General features: G+C 35.3%; 1 protein-coding gene and 3 long non-coding RNA genes across 13 annotated transcripts in view; 3 read left to right on the top strand and 1 right to left on the bottom strand.

The window, feature by feature from the left end:
* The window catches only part of LOC309497957 (sialic acid-binding Ig-like lectin 14), a 216,727-nt gene that overhangs the window by 67,036 nt on the left and 130,609 nt on the right, over window positions 1-19,082 (top strand). The gene's annotated exons all lie outside the window — the stretch shown is intronic.
* Window positions 4,742-6,174, bottom strand: LOC309498001. Its single transcript, XR_014205795.1, has 2 exons — window positions 6,054-6,174; window positions 4,742-5,885 (listed from the first exon to the last, which is right to left on the bottom strand). It is a non-coding gene; the product is annotated as an uncharacterized lncRNA (long non-coding RNA).
* Window positions 7,191-9,516, top strand: LOC309498004. The gene is made up of 2 exons (XR_014205798.1): window positions 7,191-7,304; window positions 7,721-9,516. It is a non-coding gene; the product is annotated as an uncharacterized lncRNA (long non-coding RNA).
* Window positions 16,617-18,241, top strand: LOC309498007. Its single transcript, XR_014205801.1, has 3 exons — window positions 16,617-16,856; window positions 17,883-17,917; window positions 18,219-18,241. It is a non-coding gene; the product is annotated as an uncharacterized lncRNA (long non-coding RNA).

The raw sequence follows: 19,082 nt of genomic DNA, 5'->3' as shown, positions 1-19,082 counted from the left end.
AGTGATGCAAACCCACCGGTGCTCCACTACACCTGGTACAGAGACACTGAAGAACCACTGAAACCAGTGCAGAGCGGACAGAACCTGACCATCAGCAACACCGACCCGACACACAGCCGACGATACGTCTGTACAGCTCAGAACGAACACGGCGCTCAGAACGCATCAGTGATGCTGGACGTCCAGTGTGAGTATCAAGAGGCTCTTCTAATTTACTCACAGTCATTACTATATCAGACTTCAGATTTCAGACTTTATACACACATATATACTAGAAGTATAAAATATTGCATATAATTTATTTTATATGCAGAGAAAGAGAGAGGAATAGTGTAAATAAATACACAAAATATAAATTATAGATATTATATTAAAAGTATTTTATATATATTTTTAAATATAAAAACTATAAACTATAAAAACAACCGCTACTACTGTATAAATGATCTTCGCTTAAACAGTTTTTTCAACCTTTACTAGGCTTGTAAATGTACAGTGAACAACAAGAACTAAATGCAAATATAATAAACATGACTTTGTAGTCATTTAACCTGCTGACAGCGAACCCTTTTTACATGGATGAGAAAATGTGTATGATTTAAAGGGGTGGTATAATGCTCTTTTCACAAGATGTAAAATAAATCTCTGATATCCCCAGAGTGTGTATGTGAAGTTTTAGCTCAAAATACCCCACAGACATTTTTATATAGCATGTTAAAATTAGTGATGCACCGATGTGAAAATTGTGGCCGATACCGATAACCGATATTAATATTGCTGTTATGGCCGATACCGATATTTACCGATGTCGATATCTCTGTATAGAAAACAAATTTTAATGATTATCAAATAAAGAGCTATTTTCCAAAACACTTTTTTTTTTTTACTTTAGAAATGACTGATATTGGGCACCTTTACCTGTGTGCAAAATATGTCACATACGACACACATGCATTATACTGCATTGCATATACAGTAATGTGTGCTGGTCAACTTGTCTAAAATTAAGAAACCCTTAGAAAACAGTAAAAAACAAACAAAAAAAACAGGAACATTGTGTAAAATTAAGATAGGCTACTTTATTTATTATTCCAATATCCAAATATGATACTAAAAAATACCACAGGGAAAAGGGCTTCTATTTGTGATGTGCTGTCTTTGCGTTTGAACATTGCACATTTTAAACAGGACACTCATTAACTGAATAAATGTTAGCCAATACAAACATATTTATAGAAAACAGTTGACAATGAATAGACAGGAGTCCAATAATAGCATAACGAATCATTCTAAAAATAATAACAAGTAGCCTAGGCTATAAGACGAATCCGACATGGGCTGTGTTAACAGTAAAACGTCCGTCATTTAACGAATTTTAAAAACACGGATAATACAAAATACTTTCTGATATTTTGACAGAAAAAAAACAAGCAAGAACAAAATTTAAACTTAGCCCGTCAATTTTTCATTTTACAATTATCTTCTCTCTCTGTGTGTGCGCGCGTCCGTGTTTGTGAGAGAGAGAGCTCGCGCAGCACTGATACAACAGTAGCCTACTTTTAAATCCATAAGTAACGAACGCGCTAGTTTTCATACAAAATAAATATGTAACATAATTAGGTAGGCTACTTTAGTTATTATTAATACAATAACGTAACACATGAAGGCTATACGTTTCTCAACACTGAGAATGAATCAATAAACGCCTGTTTCTCCACTCGCGCTTATCAGTAATCCACAAATCACACGTGCTGTCACTTTTGAGAAAAATCTAATTCGAACGGGTATCAAATATCAAGCAATATATTCAAATATCTACGAGTCAAAAAACGATCAGTCAAAAATGTGTCATGAAGAGGAAAAAAACATAAGTCGCACTGGACTGCGTTAACAATGTTACGGACGGGACAGTTGACGTGAGCGTTCTCTGAAAGCGCCACTAAGACTGCTTTAAAACTTTCACAGAGACCTCAAACAGAAAGCACAAAAAGCCTGTCTTTAAATTTAATTTCGTTTTGTATTAATTGTATCTTAATTTTGATAAATGTTTCATCAACCAATTGCCTGGATTGAATTAAATAAGAAGTAAATAGAGTAGAAAATATTTAATCAGGACACGGAGGCGAGGGCGCGTGAACCTGGAGCGCGTCTCATAAATGAACCGAAATCTACCTGCCTCACAGACCGGAGACATATATAGAAAGCTTGAAATGTCTATTTTTAAACAGAACAATTCAAAACGAAAGAAAACAGACTGTTCTCTGCTTATGTCATCTGTATGAAATGTGTATTTATCTCAGGCACATTCACTACTGCTAAGATCGAGTCAGCATCGTCAACTTCATCTTCAACTTCACACGTCAAATATCGGCCTGTTCACATCGGCCATATTTTGACATCGGAACGATACCGATGTGTAAAAAAATGACCATATCGGCCGATATTATATCGGCGGCCGATATATCGTGCACCACTAGTTAAAATTGTCCATTTTTGAGGGTGAGCAAAAACACACCGTTTTGTGTCTGTTCCTTTAAATGCAAATGAGCTGCTGATCCCGGCACAGGGGGCGGAGCTTCAACAGCTTGCACTCACACAGACATGCACTGAAAATTTCAAAGACTTTTAGCCATTTATGTTCAAACCGGATTCAGACAATGATGGAGAGACTCAAGAAGAAGTGACAACATGTAGAATGCAACAGAACATTTCTGAATGTTTAGTTGATGAATTTATGTAGCTTATGTGTAGTTATCTTCTGGTCATTGATTAGCATATTCTGTCTTGATAATCTATAAATCGTGTTCCGGGGGCGGGGTTTATGTAAATGTAAGGGTTAGTGATGTCACTAATCCTAGAGGAATGTTGTGTAGTCTCTACCAGCCGTTTGTTGTAGTCCTTAAAAAGCAATTGAACTTTGAGCGTTGTCACTTTGCAGTGTTGTTTATGCTCAAACAGCAACATTACACACTAACTAAAGTTAGAAAAGTGAAATCATAAATCAACCACCCCTTTGAAAAGTATTTTTTATTTGTCACTAATTCCTTCCCATATTTACATTAGTCTTATTTCATTGCATTAATGACTTTACAATTGTTAAAAATAATTTTTTGATGGCCTACATTTTTCTCTCCTCCATTAGATGCTCCTAAAAACACATCTGCGCATGTAAATGCATCTGGTATTGTTCTGGAGGGCCGTTCAATGACTCTGAGCTGCAGCAGTGATGCAAACCCACCGGTGCTCAACTACATCTGGTGCAGAGACACTGAAGAACCACTGAAACCAGTGCAGAGCGGACAGAACCTGACCATCAGCAACACCGACCCGACACACAGCGGACGATACGTCTGTACAGCTCAGAACGAACACGGCGCTCAGAACGCATCAGTGATGCTGGACGTCCAGTGTGAGTATCAAGAGGCTCTTCTAATTTACTCACAGTCATTACTATATCAGACTTCAGATTTCAGACTTTATACACACACACATATATATACTAGAAGTATAAAATATTGCATATAATTTATTTTATATGCAGAGAAAGAGAGGAATTGTGTAAATAAATACACGAAATATAAATTATACAAATTAAAAATTATTATATATTTTTTAATATAAAAACTTCTCTTTAAATATTTGAAAGTAAAGATACAGTGAAGGTTTTATATCACAACTTTTTTTACATACATACATTTTAATGTAAATGTCAACAATAAACTTATTTAATGCATAAAATACAATATTAAATAATGTTATTATATATATATATATATATATATATATATATATATATATTAATATTAAACATAAAACCTTCACTGTTACTTTAATTCCAAATATTTAAGGTCAGTTGTTTTGCACAGAGTAGCATTATCAACCACTACTATAAATGATCTTCGCTTAAACAGTTTTTTCAACCTTTACTAGGCTTATAAATGTACAGTGAATGACAAGAACTAAATGCAAATATAATAAACATGACTTTGTAGTCCTTTAACCTGCTGACCCTTCTAAACGGATGAGAAAATGTGTACGATTTAAAAAGCATTTTTATTTGTCACTAATTACTTCCCATACTTACATTAGTCTTATAGTCTTAATGCCTATATATACATTAGCATTAATGACTTTACAATTATAAAAAATAAAAATAAAAGACTACAATTGTTACAAATAATTTTTTGATGGCCTAAATGTTTTTCTTCTCCATTAGATGCTCCTAAAAACACATCTGCGGATGTAAATGCATCTGGTATTGTTCTGGAGGGCCGTTCAGTGACTCTGAGCTGCAGCAGTGATGCAAACCCACCGGTGCTCCACTACACCTGGTACAGAGACACTGAAGAACCACTGAAACCAGTGCAGAGCGGACAGAACCTGACCATCAGCAACACCGACCCGACACACAGCGGACGATACGTCTGTACAGCTCAGAACGAACACGGCGCTCAGAACGCATCAGTGATGCTGGACGTCCAGTGTGAGTATCAAGAGGCTCTTCTAATTTACACAGTCATTACTATATCAGACTTCAGATTTCAGACTTTATACACACATATATACTAGAAGTATAAAATATTGCATATCATTTATTTTACATGCAGAGAAAGAGAGAAAGGAATAGTGTAAATAAATACACAAAATATAAATTATACATGTTATATTCAAATTATTTTATATATATTTTTAAATATAAAAACTTCACTTTAAATATTTGAAAGTAAAGATACAGTGAAGGTTTTATATCACAGTTTTTTTTACATACATAAATTTTAATGTAAATGTCAACAATAAAAGTACTTAATGCATAAAATACAATATTAAATAATGTTATTATATATATATATATATATATATATATATATATATATATATATATTACGGAGCCCCTAAAGGGACGTGGTGGTGGAAATATTTTTAGGTTGGGAGAATCTTTTTTTTTTTTTCAATTTTTTGCGTTCCCTCTCAAAGTTATTTGCGTTCCCACACAAAACCTGTTTTGAGCTCGGAGTCGGACAGACACGTCCTGTTTAATGTCCCGCTGGCAGTGTTTCAGAGCTCCGTACGTTAATGGAGCGTGAATAGTGTTTGAAATTTTTAGATTAGATTAGATTCAACTTTATTGTCATTACACAAGTACAGGTACAAGGCAACGAAATGCAGTTTAGGTCTAACCAGAAGTGCAATAGCAGCAAGTGCAGGATATACAGTGGTTCCATAAGTGCAGGACATGGACATGTACTGAATAAATATAGAGTTAAATACTATTATAAACAGAATTTTACAGATAGATTTGTCCTATGAATATAATATACAGATAACTATTACTGTGAACAGAATTTACAGCTAGATATGTACTGAATAAGACTCAAATATAAAGAAATGCGGTCAGTGCTTAACTCAAGGAGTTCAGTGAAGTTGGCAATATTCACATAGGCTATTCAAACTTCCCGGATCAATATTCTTGAGCTAAATGTTGTTAAAACACAAAAGCTTTTATAATATAGGCTAAATGGATCTCTACGAGCAGGCGGCTGAGAGACAAGTTCAAAGGGACCGTCTGCAAAGTGCAATATAACCCATAGTCATAGTCAAACTCATAGTCAAAAATACAAAAATAGTCATTAACTTCAATGTTACAAACTGTAGTGCCACCCAATTAAGTTAACACATCAATGGTGACCCACTGGTCATACTACACTGATTTTGCACATTTTATATTATGAAAAATAATCAATAACTTCACTGTAACACACCAAATTTAGTTCACATTTCACTGCTCTAATGTTGGTTATAGGCCTACAACACTTAGTTTGGGAAGTAATTGCACATAAAAAATAAGTAGGCCTATTCTTTACACAAATTATATTGGTACTGTACAGCTTTTGCATTATATTTGCTTACTGAATTTGATGGCATTACACTGTATAACAGTGTGAAGTGATTTAATATTTTTTCTAAAAATGGTGAAGTTATTGATTTTATTTCAAAAAGAATCTTTAAAATTACACTTTTTTTTTTTTTAATCAAACTAAGTAATGTAGTATAACTAGCAGGAGAGCATGTGTGAACTGAATTTGGTGACAGTACAGTGCGTCACAGTGAAGCTATTGAATATGTTTAATAATATAAAATGTGCAGAAGGGTTTTGGGATTTGCACTTTACAGACGGCCCCTTATTTGGACTTGTCTCTCATTCGTCTGGTTAGAGACAAATTAATAGCCTATTATAAAGCTCGTTTTGATGCGAATTGGGTTGTAGCTCGTTGTCTAGGTTTACTGTGATTGTAAATAGGTGTCGTTTGTGTTTTAACAACGTTTAGCTCAAGAATAGGGAAGTTCGAATAGCCTGTGTGAATATTGCCAACTTCACTGAACTCCTTGAGTTAAGCACTGACCGCATTTCTTTATATTTGAAATTGAGTCCAAGTTCAAACACTATGAATCGCTCCATTAATGTACGGAGCTCTGAAACACTGCCAGCGGGACATTAAACAGGACGTGTCTGTCCGAGCTGTAAACAGGTTTTGCGAGGGAACGCAAAAGATTTGAAAAAAATAAAATTCTCCCATCCCAAAAAATTTTCACCACCACGTCCCTTTAGGGGCTCCGTAATATATATATATATATATATATATATATATATGAAACATAATATATAAAACCTTCACTGTTAATTAATTCCAAATATTTAAGGTCAGTTGCTTTGCACAGAGTAGCATTATTAACCGCTACTATAAATGATCTTCGCTTAAACAGTTTTTTCAACCTTTACTAGGCTTTTAAATGTACAGTGAATGACAAGAACTAAATGTAAATATAATAAACATGACTTTGTAGTCCTTTAACCTGCTGACAGCGAACCCTTTTACATGGATGAGAAAATGTGTACGATTTAAAAAGCATGTTTATTTGTCACTAATTACTTCCCATACTTGCATAAGTGTTATTTCTTAGCATTAATGACTTTACAATTATAAAAAAAAAAAAAAAAAATAATAATTGATAGCCTACATTTTTCTCTCCTCCATTAGATGCTCCTAAAAACACATCTGCGCATGTAAGTGCATCTGGTATTGTTCTGGAGGGCCGTTCAGTGACTCTGAGCTGCAGCAGTGATGCAAACCCACCGGTGCTCCACTACACCTGGTACAGAGACACTGAAGAACCACTGAAACCAGTGCAGAGCGGACAGAACCTGACCATCAGCAACACCGACCCGACACACAGCGGACGATACGTCTGTACAGCTCAGAACGAACACGGCGCTCAGAACGCATCAGTGAAGCTGGACGTCCAGTGTGAGTATCAAGAGGCTCTTCTAATTTACTCACAGTCATTACATCAGACTTCAGATTGCAGACTTAAAAGCTAAAAAAAATAACCTCAAACTATATAAATTAAACATAAAAATGATATTTAAAATGTTAAATATTGAATAATAATATTAATGTTTTTATAATTTTCATGTAATCTAGATTGCATTTGGATGCAAAGAAAGTGCTTTGTTTATGGTCATACAATAAACATGGATTGACAGGAAAAAGATGCAATTTCACCATAAAAGCATTATGTGATGTATACTTTGTTTCACACAGTCACAATATGACTTTCAGCACTGAAAAGACACTTTTGTATGAGGAGCCACTGTCTGATCATCTAGAATTAGTGCTGTAAATCACAATGTAATTGCTTGATTGATTTTCTCTTCCTTTAGATGAACATGTACATCTGTGTCTGTAAACACAGCTGGTTTTGTAGGAGGGCCGTTCAGTGACTCTGAGCTGCAGCAGTGACTACGCTTACATGTGCACCAATAATGCGATTATTTCTAATAATCAGACTATGTCTTAAACGCAGTAAGATGTTTACATGACACGAGCAGAACTCTTCACTCACAGTTTATATGCAATTTTTTATTATTCTGATTATTCACTAATAAGTATGGTTATAACACACTCAGATAGGCATACAGTATGAATGTTTTAATCTACTCATATCAAATTCATAATACATTTTTAAGGAGGTACTAGAGATTATTCTGTGCCATGATGTATATTGCATTGCCAGTGTTACGCCGAATTCTGTGACCCTAGTAGGCGCTGTACTGTGCTAATCCAACCTACTCCTAATCCCAATCCTAATCTTAACCCTACCATCACTACAGCGTCTACTAGAGTCACAGAATTCGGCACTACACCGGGTTTGCCTACACTGCCGTCGCGTTCGTCTGGATGAAGATCCGGAGCAGAGACTGCGCAGCGAGTTGTGTTGACAGTTTAGTGATTTGGAGAAGAGAAAACTTCAGAAAAATATCACGGAGTTCATTCATGAAGTTGTGTGAACAACACACGGCATCCGTGTAGAACCGAGCACTGAGATTAAGGTGTTTACATTCCTGTTTATTGCGTTTAATGCAAATATGGTTACTAAGATTATAAGTTTAATCTCATTAGTTTCATCAAAGTATTACGTTTACATGAGGTAACAATATTGCCAAAATCCCATTATAATCACATTATGAGGGTGCATGTAAACGTACTCAGTGATGCAAACCCACCGGTGCTCAACTACACCTGGTACAGAGACACTGAAGAACCACTGAAACCAGTGCAGAGCGGACAGAACCTGACCATCAGCAACACCGACCCGACACACAGTGGACGATACGTCTGTAGCTCAGAACCACAATCATTAGTATATTGGACTCGAGTATTTACACCACAATATAGTGTATTTATATGGTGAAAATGTTTGATGGAGAATTTTTTGTAATGAAAGTGTTATAATAGATATGGTAATTTATTAGTTTTGCTTAATTCCTATGTTATGCTCTCAAAATAATTAGTTTCTGACATGCTCACATAAAAATGCTCTTCACATGATTTAACAATAAGTCTAGAATTTTGTGATTAATATGAGAATACTGTCAGGCAAGTTGGGCCAGTTGAGCTCCTGACACCATCTGTAGCAATTCTAACACGTCTCAGTTTGTAAAAAAAATTAGTGAAACGTTTACAGTATTAGAGTTATGATGGAACAGTAGAAGTTAACCAAGTGAGCATCTCGTAATGCTGACTACAGACACAGATGCAAGAGTGTAGATTCAGTTTGAAGAAACACTGAGGCTGCAGTGTGAAGCGTTTGCATGTTCTTTTTTTATTGTGGTAGCTTACTTACAAAAACACATGCAAAGCTGTTTACTGCAATTAATCAATAATGAACATAATTCCTTGTTTGCATGTCATTCCTTGTATGAAGTACTTATATTGTTTAAGCATCTTTTCAGTTTTACAGAATCTTCTACTTCAAAGTAGAAGTACTTGTGGCGTTTGTTAAAACTATAATTACAGATAAGATCAGTGCTTATAGGACAATGTACTACTGTATTTCTATCTGTATCTGTATCTCAACTCTATCTCTGTATCTCTACATACTTTCTATGAAAAATAGCAGCCTAACTATTGTATAACTACATCTTGTTACTATAATAAAACACGATCAATTCTTGTATGATTGGTCATGACTGAGTATTGTAAAAGCTTATGTTGGTGCATGTCAGCGTTGTCTCTTTTCTAGTGGTGCAACGAATAACAAAACTCACGGTTTGGATCATATTATGGTTTTTGAGTCACGGATTGGATTCCAAATAAAGAATAAAAATGCAAATAAACTAATTACAAGATAAATACAAAATAACAAAGTTACAAATAAAGTAAGGTCCAACAGTAGTATTCAGGTACAGATATGTAATAATTAAATGTAAAATAACACTGAAGTGTTAACTGTATTAAATACAGATTCATCTTTGTTAAAGTACTTTGTTAAAATAGTATTATGCTATTTTAAAGTTTCCTAATGTTGTTTTGGAGACTCCTACCACAGGTTTACATGCATCAAAGGTCAAACAACTGTTTCATTTTCTCATAAAATACATTTGCACATCACCACAGTTTCAATGATTCTCAAACGACTCGTCAGATGAATCAATCTCTCTAAATCCCTCCTTTCCGCATAGCTACTCTACTCTGATTGGCCAGAGAGCTCAGTCTGTTGTGATTGGTTTACAGCGTACAGCGTGCGTGTCGAAAACAAAAACGGCCATTGCCATAACAACGTCAGCTCTGCTTGTCCTGAGACTTCCTACACCGTTTTTTTTTTTTTTTTTTGCATAAACAAAAATTACAGAACATGAACAAAAACAAATAAATAAAAAAACACAAAAAAGTACATAAATAAATAAAAATAAAAATGCCAGGGTTAAAGATACACAATACAAAAATTGAATGAAAACAACACTAAATAGACCAAACAGACAATAAAAGGCTTTGACATTTCAGAAAATCTGAAAAGTATTCAACAAATACATGGTTTTAACAGCTTTTTTGTTTGTACTGTCCTTAATGGAAACCATATAATTTTCTAATTCTTTCAATAGCACAGAGAAAAAAGGTTTCTGATTAGTAAATTTACACCGATGAATATGAAACTTAACTAAAATAATCAAAAGATTAATAATATACGCTTCCTTTTCCAGACTCTTTTCATATGGGGAAAAAACGAATATTACATGTTCGTATAGCAAAAGAAAATGACATCCCAATTTGTTATTTATAAATTTAGAAACTTCCCACCACAACCTTTTGGTGTATTGACAGTGCCAAAAAATATGAGGTACAGTTTCTGGTTGCAAAAAACAAAATGAACAATTTACATCTATGTCTTTGTTAAATTTGGATAGAAAAAGTTTAGCAGGGTAAAATTTATGCAGTATCTTTAATGAAATTTCCTTGACCTTATTTGTAATAATATATTTATTAGGTAACAACCAGACCTTATTCCAATTAATATTTCCAATAAACTTTGACCAATAGGAAATGACATATGGTTTACTGACTAGCTCTTTTTGAAAAAGGGAACGTACAGACTTATTTTTGCTTGTCGAAAAACAAACTTTACCACAAATCGTATCATCTAGATGTAATAAAGACATACGTTTAGAGTATGAAATACCTCTACATAAAGAGACAACACCTGAAGAGATAGCACCAATTACAGAGGCAAATTCTTTAGGGGAAACAGGGAAGTTGAAGTATGAAAGAAACTCATCATAAGTCATTAAATACCCCTGCTAATTCAACAACTGACCAACCACAAGAGTGCCCTCATCAAACCAAGTTTTCAAAAATATACTCTTATGTTTGTACAAAATATTACCATTATTCCAGATGTAATAATGATGTGGAGAAAAATTATGCTTGTAAATTAACTTCCAAGCCAAAAGTGCTTGCCTATGAAAAGCTGACAGTTTAACTGGAAGTTTCTCGATTCTGTAATCACACATAAGCAAAAATGGAAGACCACCAAGTTTGTCAAAAACCGATTTAGAAATTATATTCCATACAGAATCAGTGTTTTTTAGAAAATATTTCATCCAGTTAATTTTGAAAGTGTTATTTAAAATAGAAAAATCTAAATAATCAAGCCCCCCATTTTTATATGAATTAACAATTACAGATTTTCTAATATAGTGTATACGGTTCTTCCACAAAAAATTCAGCATCATTTGATCAATTATCTTATTTATTTTATTATCCGAGTGTATTGAGGAAGCTACATAAGTAAGCCTAGAAATACCTTCCGCTTTAGCCAGCAGAACACGCCCTTTGAGAGACAAGTCCCTCTGCAACCAAATATTAAATCTATTCTTTACTTTTCTAATCACCGGGTCGAAATTTTGTGAGATTCTCTCCTGCTCATTTTTAGTAATAACCATACCCAAATAAGTTGGTGCATCCTTTACAGGGATATTACAAATAGTTCTGGAATGGCAGCTTTTTAAAGCAAATAGTTCACATTTTTGTAAATTAAGGCAAAGACCTGAGGCACTGGAAAAAAATGTCAATGATCTTGACAGCTGACTGAATTTGATCAACATTTTTCAGGAAAAGAACCGTGTCATCAGCCAACTGACTTATCAGGACACTTCTCTCTTCAACTTGAATTCCTTTTAAATTGGATGATTTAATAAAGTGACAAAACACCTGGCCAACAATAAGAAAAAGGTAAACAGAAACTGGGCAGCCTTGCCTAACTCCTCTTTCCAAATCAAATCTTTGAGTAGTGCCATTATTTAATTATTTATTTACAGAAATAAGCCCCAAACCCAAAGTGTTCTAAACAGTAGAAAATAAAAGGATGCTCAACAGAATCAAAGGCTTTGAAAAAGTCTAAAAAAAGTATAAAGCTATCATCTTTTATAAGGTCAGAATAATCAATAAGATCAAAAATAAGTCTAATATTGTTACATATATGACGGTTTCTCATAAACCCAGATTGATTTTCATCAATAATGGAATCTAATACTAATTTGAATCTTTGGGCAAATATCTGAGCAAATATTTTATAGTCGTTATTCAACAAACTAATGGGCCTCCAATTATCAATAAACAACAAATCTTTCTTGGGCTTAGGAATCAAACAAATTATACCTTGCGTCATAGTTGTAGGAAGCTGTGAGCACTGTAAGCTTTCAGAGTATACTTCAAAAAGAAACGGGGCAAGAATCTCAGAAAACTGCTTATAGAACTCCGCAGTAATTCCATCATTACCGGGTGATTTATTACATTTTAAACGTTCAATAGCTTGCTTAATTTCCGTAATAGTTATTGGAAAATCACATAATTTTTGGTCCTCCTCAGTAATTGTTTTAACATTCTTAAGCTGTTTACCAAAATAAGTCATATTATGCTCACTGAATTTAGAAGTATATAATTTAGAGTAATAATCATAGCAAAAGCTAGAAATTGTGTCATTATCTGTAATAGAGCCATTAATATTCATTTTAGAAACAGAATTTAGTTTTGCCCTTGACTTTTCAAGATTAAAAAAATAAGCAGACATCTGCTCTCCATGCTCTAACCATTTTTGCCTTGATCGAATGAAAGCACCTTGTGCTCGCATTTTGTACAATTTATCAAGCTCATTTTGCAGCTCTGTTAGACGCAGTCTCTGTCCTTCTACCAGGTCCACCGCAGAAATGTTAGAAATAGCTAAGATTTCACTAACAACTTTCTCTTCCATAAGACGTTGTGATTTAACTAATGTGCTACTATACTTCCTCAAATATTTTCCAATTACAAATTTTAATAATTCCCAATTATGACTAAACAACCCTTCCTTTTTAGCTTTAATCCAATAATAATTAATGAGTTTTTCCAATTCCTGTTTAACTGCACTTAATTTAAGCAAAGAACTATTCATTTTCCAGTATGAATTATACTTGTTACAATTTGTGTTTGGAGAAATATTAATTGTAATTAATATGGCCTTATGGTCAGTTAATGGTGTTGGCAAAACATTAACCAAAATATTGTTCCCATCAAAATGGTTAGAGACAAGCCAAAAATCAATCCTAGAACGTCTACTGCCATCCTTGTTACTCCAAGTATACACAATATCATCTAAATTTTTCTCTCTCCATATATCAATCAAATGAAATCTGTCCATAAACAGTTTCAAATTTGTATTTAAATTTGAAGGTCGTCTTGGAGGCCACCTATCTATTGACTCATTTAAAACAACATTGAAATCACCCCCTATAATTAAATAAGAATCAGGAAATTTGGATAACCAATGTCTTTCCTCCAACGAACATAATAACTGGTCATTATCAGATTTACAATTATATCCATAGATATTAACTACTATAAAAATTACATTAAAACATTTTATAATTAAGCATATAAAGTGGCCATTTTCATCAATATCCGAATGCAAAACCTCACCTCTATAATTATTTTTCAGGCAAGAAACCCCTGCTGAGTGTTCTGTTCCATGAGACAGCCAAATATCACTACCCCATTGTGATCTCCAAAAGTTAACATCAGAAGTAATAGAGTGAGATTCTTGAAAAAATACAAAGTCATTATTAAATCTCTTAGTGAACAAAAACAAAGCCTTACGCTTAACGTTATCTCTTAAACCCCTGGCATTCAAAGATATAATGGAAAATGACATGAACAACAAAGTTAACTCTGAAACAACAAAACAACTTATAACCTCTTATAACAGTCAGTATATTAAAATAAAGTTGGCAAAAAAGGTCGACCACATAATGTAGCACCATAAAGACTTGTATTTTGTGCAAATAAGCATCTCTTCAATAAAAAAATTAAAAACCACTGAAACAGTAACTGTCCAAAAGTGCAGATATACAAGATCACGCAAACACGCGTCTTATATCTTCAACTCTTCAACAGAAGCCCACATGTCTTTAACAGCATTAGTTCCTAACTCAGTCGACCGTGAGGATAATTTCACCTTGCCCTTGTACAAAGGCTCTGCCTCCAACAAAGTAAGCAGTTTTCCCAGCCGCTCGAGCTTTTTGAACTTCCGGACACAACTTCATCCTTCTCTCGCGATCTCCTTTGAAAAAATCCTCTCTGAACTGCAAACCCTTGTCCCGCAAATACGAGGAGCTTTTGGCAGCCTTCCAAACTGCATCTCTGTAGGAGCGCGTGGAAAACTGTAGTATTCATGGGTTTCATCCGGTCCCTTTCCACAGGTGTATAAAATCAAGCACCTAGATTATGAATGCAGACTGCATTGTGCTTGATTAATACACCTGTGGAAAGGGACCGGATGAAATCCATGAATAGCTGCTCTAGGCCTACCGCTACTCTGCTGCTCACTCCCGAGACGGTGAACAACATCAATGGCACCTGGAAGCTTATCACTTTCGCTGGGAAGAACAGCTCGACAAATCTTGATGACTTCTAGACGAATATTTTCATCAGCTGCCTCTGGAATGCCTATGATCTTCAGGTTGCGCCGTCTCATGTAGGTTTCTAGATCATCCATTCTTCTCTCCATTTTGTTAACTGGCTGTTCAATTTGATCCACGCGCCGCTCCAAGCACACCACCTTTGCTGTGACCGTTTTTAAATCAGACGACACAGCATCCACTTTTTCTCTCAGGTCGGAGATCTTTCGATCTATCGCGTCAGAGCGGCAGTTAATCAGCTGCGTTATGTTCGCCAGCTGATAGGAAATATCAACACTCGTATTATCACTGGCCTTTTTTTTAGCAGCTGGTGGCTTGCTTGGAGTAGCAGGCAGAGCTGGGAACTCCTCTTCTGCCAGGCTAAATGAATCCTCTTCGCTCATGCTGACAACATAATCATGCCCGCTGCTAACCATTGAGATTGTGCTTGTGCTAGCAGCACTAGCATTACCCTTTTTCCTTTTCAGAACACGCTGAGAGCCCTCTTTTACGAACCATGGTGAAGCAAAAAGAAGTTGTCAAAGATGCAACAGACTATTACAGCTCAATAAAGAACCAGAACATCTAATTACTGCTTATAAGCAACATTTATAGGACAACTTGGTGCAAGCACTCAAAATTGCGACCGTTCAGGCTGCCATCTTGGTCACGCCCCACTTCCTACACCGTAAACTAAACACAGTAACGAACAATGACGTCGATGACGTAGACGTAGATTTCAATTCATAAGCTTCAACATTGTAATTAGATTACTGTACTAATGACTCTTTCTAAAAAGTATTTTTGAAGTGCATTTGAACTTTATCCTGATCTTCATCTGTCAGTCTGTAACCTTGCTAACAGCATTAAACCCAACACTGATTATGCAATTATAATTGTTGTTTAAATCAGTTCATGCTATGTCTGAGCTGCATTAAATCCAAAGATGCATTTTGTTGATTTGATCTCATTTGATTGGTAGTCATACAGTGTCTTTCTTATTCTGACCGAATTTACTGATTAAAATGAAATAATCTGACATAACCCAGATAGCAATTACATTTGGCACGGATCCGTTTTAAGCCCCTTGCCTCCGTTTCTATCTTAGAGACGTTTTCTGATTGTGAACCAGATCCGTGCCAGACAGAGGTTTCAGCTTAAACAATCTAACTGCCATCAGTTCAGTATTTATATCATTTTACAGATCTGGCCCAGATCACTTTTCCCATAGGTAACCGAAAGACATTAGCTGTGTCTGACACTGATTTGGTCCAGATCTGCAATATGAATCTGAGCCGATACTGTTTTCACATAGGCTACACTGGTGTGGCCCGAATCTGTGATACATATCTGAGCCGACTGCATTTAAAAAAGGGCTAAAAACTGCTCTGGCCCATATCTGCAAAACAGATTTGAGCCAACACTGTTTTGACAGAGACTACCTGATGTGGACCACATCCGAAATACTTTTCTCAAACTGTGTGAAGAACTCCGTGGAATAAACATTTTCAAAACAACATGGTTACCTGTCTGCATATTTATTTTTCTATCTTAGAGCATGAGATAAATGCATTGTCATTAAGCTGAACAATATTATCAGTGTTTAAAAACTATACAGCAACAGGTCCGTTACAGCACACACTGTAAAAAAAAAGTGTAATTTTACAAGTAATTGTCTGTATTTTTTTTACAGATTTTTACCGTTTTGTCATTATACAGCAAATATTTGCAAATAAAAGGCATTTGCCGTTGCTGCACATTCAGGGCTTTGTGTGTGTGTGAGTGCGCGCGCGCGCGAGATGACGCAGATTCAAATTCGCCGCCATTACTTTTCCGCTGTTTACTCCCGCCCACAACGGTTAACGTTAGCTGATCAGGATCGAGTTTGGGCAAGCGGGAGATTTGAATTCAGTCTACTCTCGTGAAGTAGACTGTGAGATCAACAGTGGTTCAAAGCAATCGTGTTCGTCAAGAGCAGCCGTGAGCAGGAGCTGTTGTCTGTCAGTCCGTTTGGATTCTTTGGAAATAACACCCTTTTCTGTGAGCCTTGTTCGTCAGCGGACATCATGCCAACCGATCACCGGCTGAGGTAAGAGTCTCATATACTAAGTTACATGTGGACGATATTTTATATTACATTTGTGTTACGTTTACAGTTTTCAAGCTAACGTTAGCATTCTTAAATTATGTTCTGTCATAACTGGCGAGAGCTGGAGGGCAAAACACTGAAAATGTAGCATGCGTCTTTACATTTTCCATCTGTTTTAAGAAAGATCAGTTGAACCCACACCTCAAAAGACCTAAAACAAGCTTTCGTAGACTTGTTATACATATCAAAGTCCGTTTAATTGTGAATAAAATCTTCGTTAATACGCGATAGTATCTGTCAGTAAATCAATCTCTTAAATGGCGGGACATTTTGAATCACTGTCTGGAAGCTGAAAATTCTTCTCTTAAAAAAATATCCTCGGTTTTAACTAACCAATTTTTATTACCATTTTTAATAACCACAGTTATACTACAAAAACAAATAGGCCTAGCTGGCCTACCATGTTTTTTTTCTTGTTTTTTTTCTTTGTGGTTAAACCATAGTTAATTTTCGTAAGGGTTAAACATGGCTAACGTTATCTCAAGACTGTTAAGAAAACGAATTCAGTAAATACTGTACTTGATACAGGAAAGCACATGAGACTAGAATATGAACACAACATGATAAATTGCATATTCTGGCTGCATCTGCTTGCCAACACGTAGCTATCTAGAATGCATATATGTGCATATATTAGGCTTATAAAATAAAAGTTGATAGAATGTTTGTGTTCTGATGAAGAAATGAACGTATCTACATTTTGGATGGCCTGGGGTCATCATAGTAGCCTTTTTCATAGGATACTTTTGATCATTGGTTATGAAAATTGCATTGATCCAGATGAACAGACAGTTAACTTACACCCCTAAGGTTAGGTGTCTCAGCTCAAAACTTCACTGTTAGCCTTTCCTGCTCAGCTTCCAGATCATAGTCAGTTTAGGTTTTGCATTGTCTCAGTGGAACATATTCTTACATGTGTAAATGTAATACTGAGTTTTTTTTTTTTTTTTTTTTTTGTGATTTCAGGTCAAGTGGAAAGCAGAATTATCATGGCAAACAAGGTATGGGAAGAAGTAATTTAAAATATTGTAATGGCCGAGTCTTCTGATTCCATATGATTTCACTAAAAGTGGCAGAAAATGTCATTTGTTTTATACTATATTTTCCCATATGAATATTCATTTGATCCTTGTGAGGCCACTGCACAAGGTTTGGTTTTACTACAGTAAGACCACGATTGTGTTAGATTCCACCCATCTATTTAATTTTTTTGTTGTTGTTGGTAGCGTAACTAGGCTTTTTCATTTAGAAACATGACTTTTCCTATCACTTAATGACACATATCTCTACCTTTCATTCCAGCTAAAGGATCTGACGGTTGCTGCTCGCATCTCAGCCTACCTGATGGAAAATTCTTGCTGGATGAATGACTTTCAACTCAACCTTGCCAAGACAGAACTGCTTATGGTTTCAGCCAAACCATCCTTGCTGTGTGATCCTGCTGATTTGCCTTATACAACATCAGAAAGATCCGGCCCTTCCTATCGGAGCCACACAACTCCTTGTCTAAGCTCTTGTTCTATCCAGACTGGACTATTGCAGCTCTTCCAGCATCAGTCAAACCTCTGCAACTGATCCAGATGCTGCAGCAAGACCTAAACTCACTGCTTCAGATCTGTGTGTCTTCAGAAGCTTGTGTTCTGCAAGTGAACGGCGCCTTGTGGTGCCATCATCCCAAAGAGACACACAATCACTTTCACTGACCTTTCCCTGGACTGTTCCCTGCTGGTGGGATGACCTGCCCAACTCAACACATTTTCAAGAAACTGCTAAAGATCCATCTTTTCATAAACACTTGACCCAATAATACTAAATCTTTGTTTTAATAAAAAAATAATTTGTGCACTGTGCTACACTAACTGGGACTTGTCACTGCACTTGTTGCTTCTATTGTTCTCTTAATTTTAAGTCACTTTGGAAAAAATGTAATTGTAAATGTTTAAAACAAGTTATATTAGAGTATAAAGGCATACAGCAATTGCCTTTTAATGTGGATATTTTTACATGTTCTAAATTCTATACTAAGCTTGTATTTCCTATCATTCACGTATCTTGATGTTCAGTGTTTGTTTAATGAATACTGTAAGTGTGCAGGTATTCCGTACTTGTATGTTTAGTTAATTTAACAGAAATTCACTGTACATTTGCTATTAAGTACTTAATTAG

The sequence above is a fragment of the Leuciscus leuciscus genome (assembly GCF_965113295.1).
Source record: "Leuciscus leuciscus genome assembly, chromosome: 4".
Classification (NCBI taxonomy): domain Eukaryota; kingdom Metazoa; phylum Chordata; class Actinopteri; order Cypriniformes; family Leuciscidae; genus Leuciscus; species Leuciscus leuciscus.
Note: the sequence above shows the minus strand (reverse complement) of the source record. Positions and strands in the feature narration are given on the sequence as shown.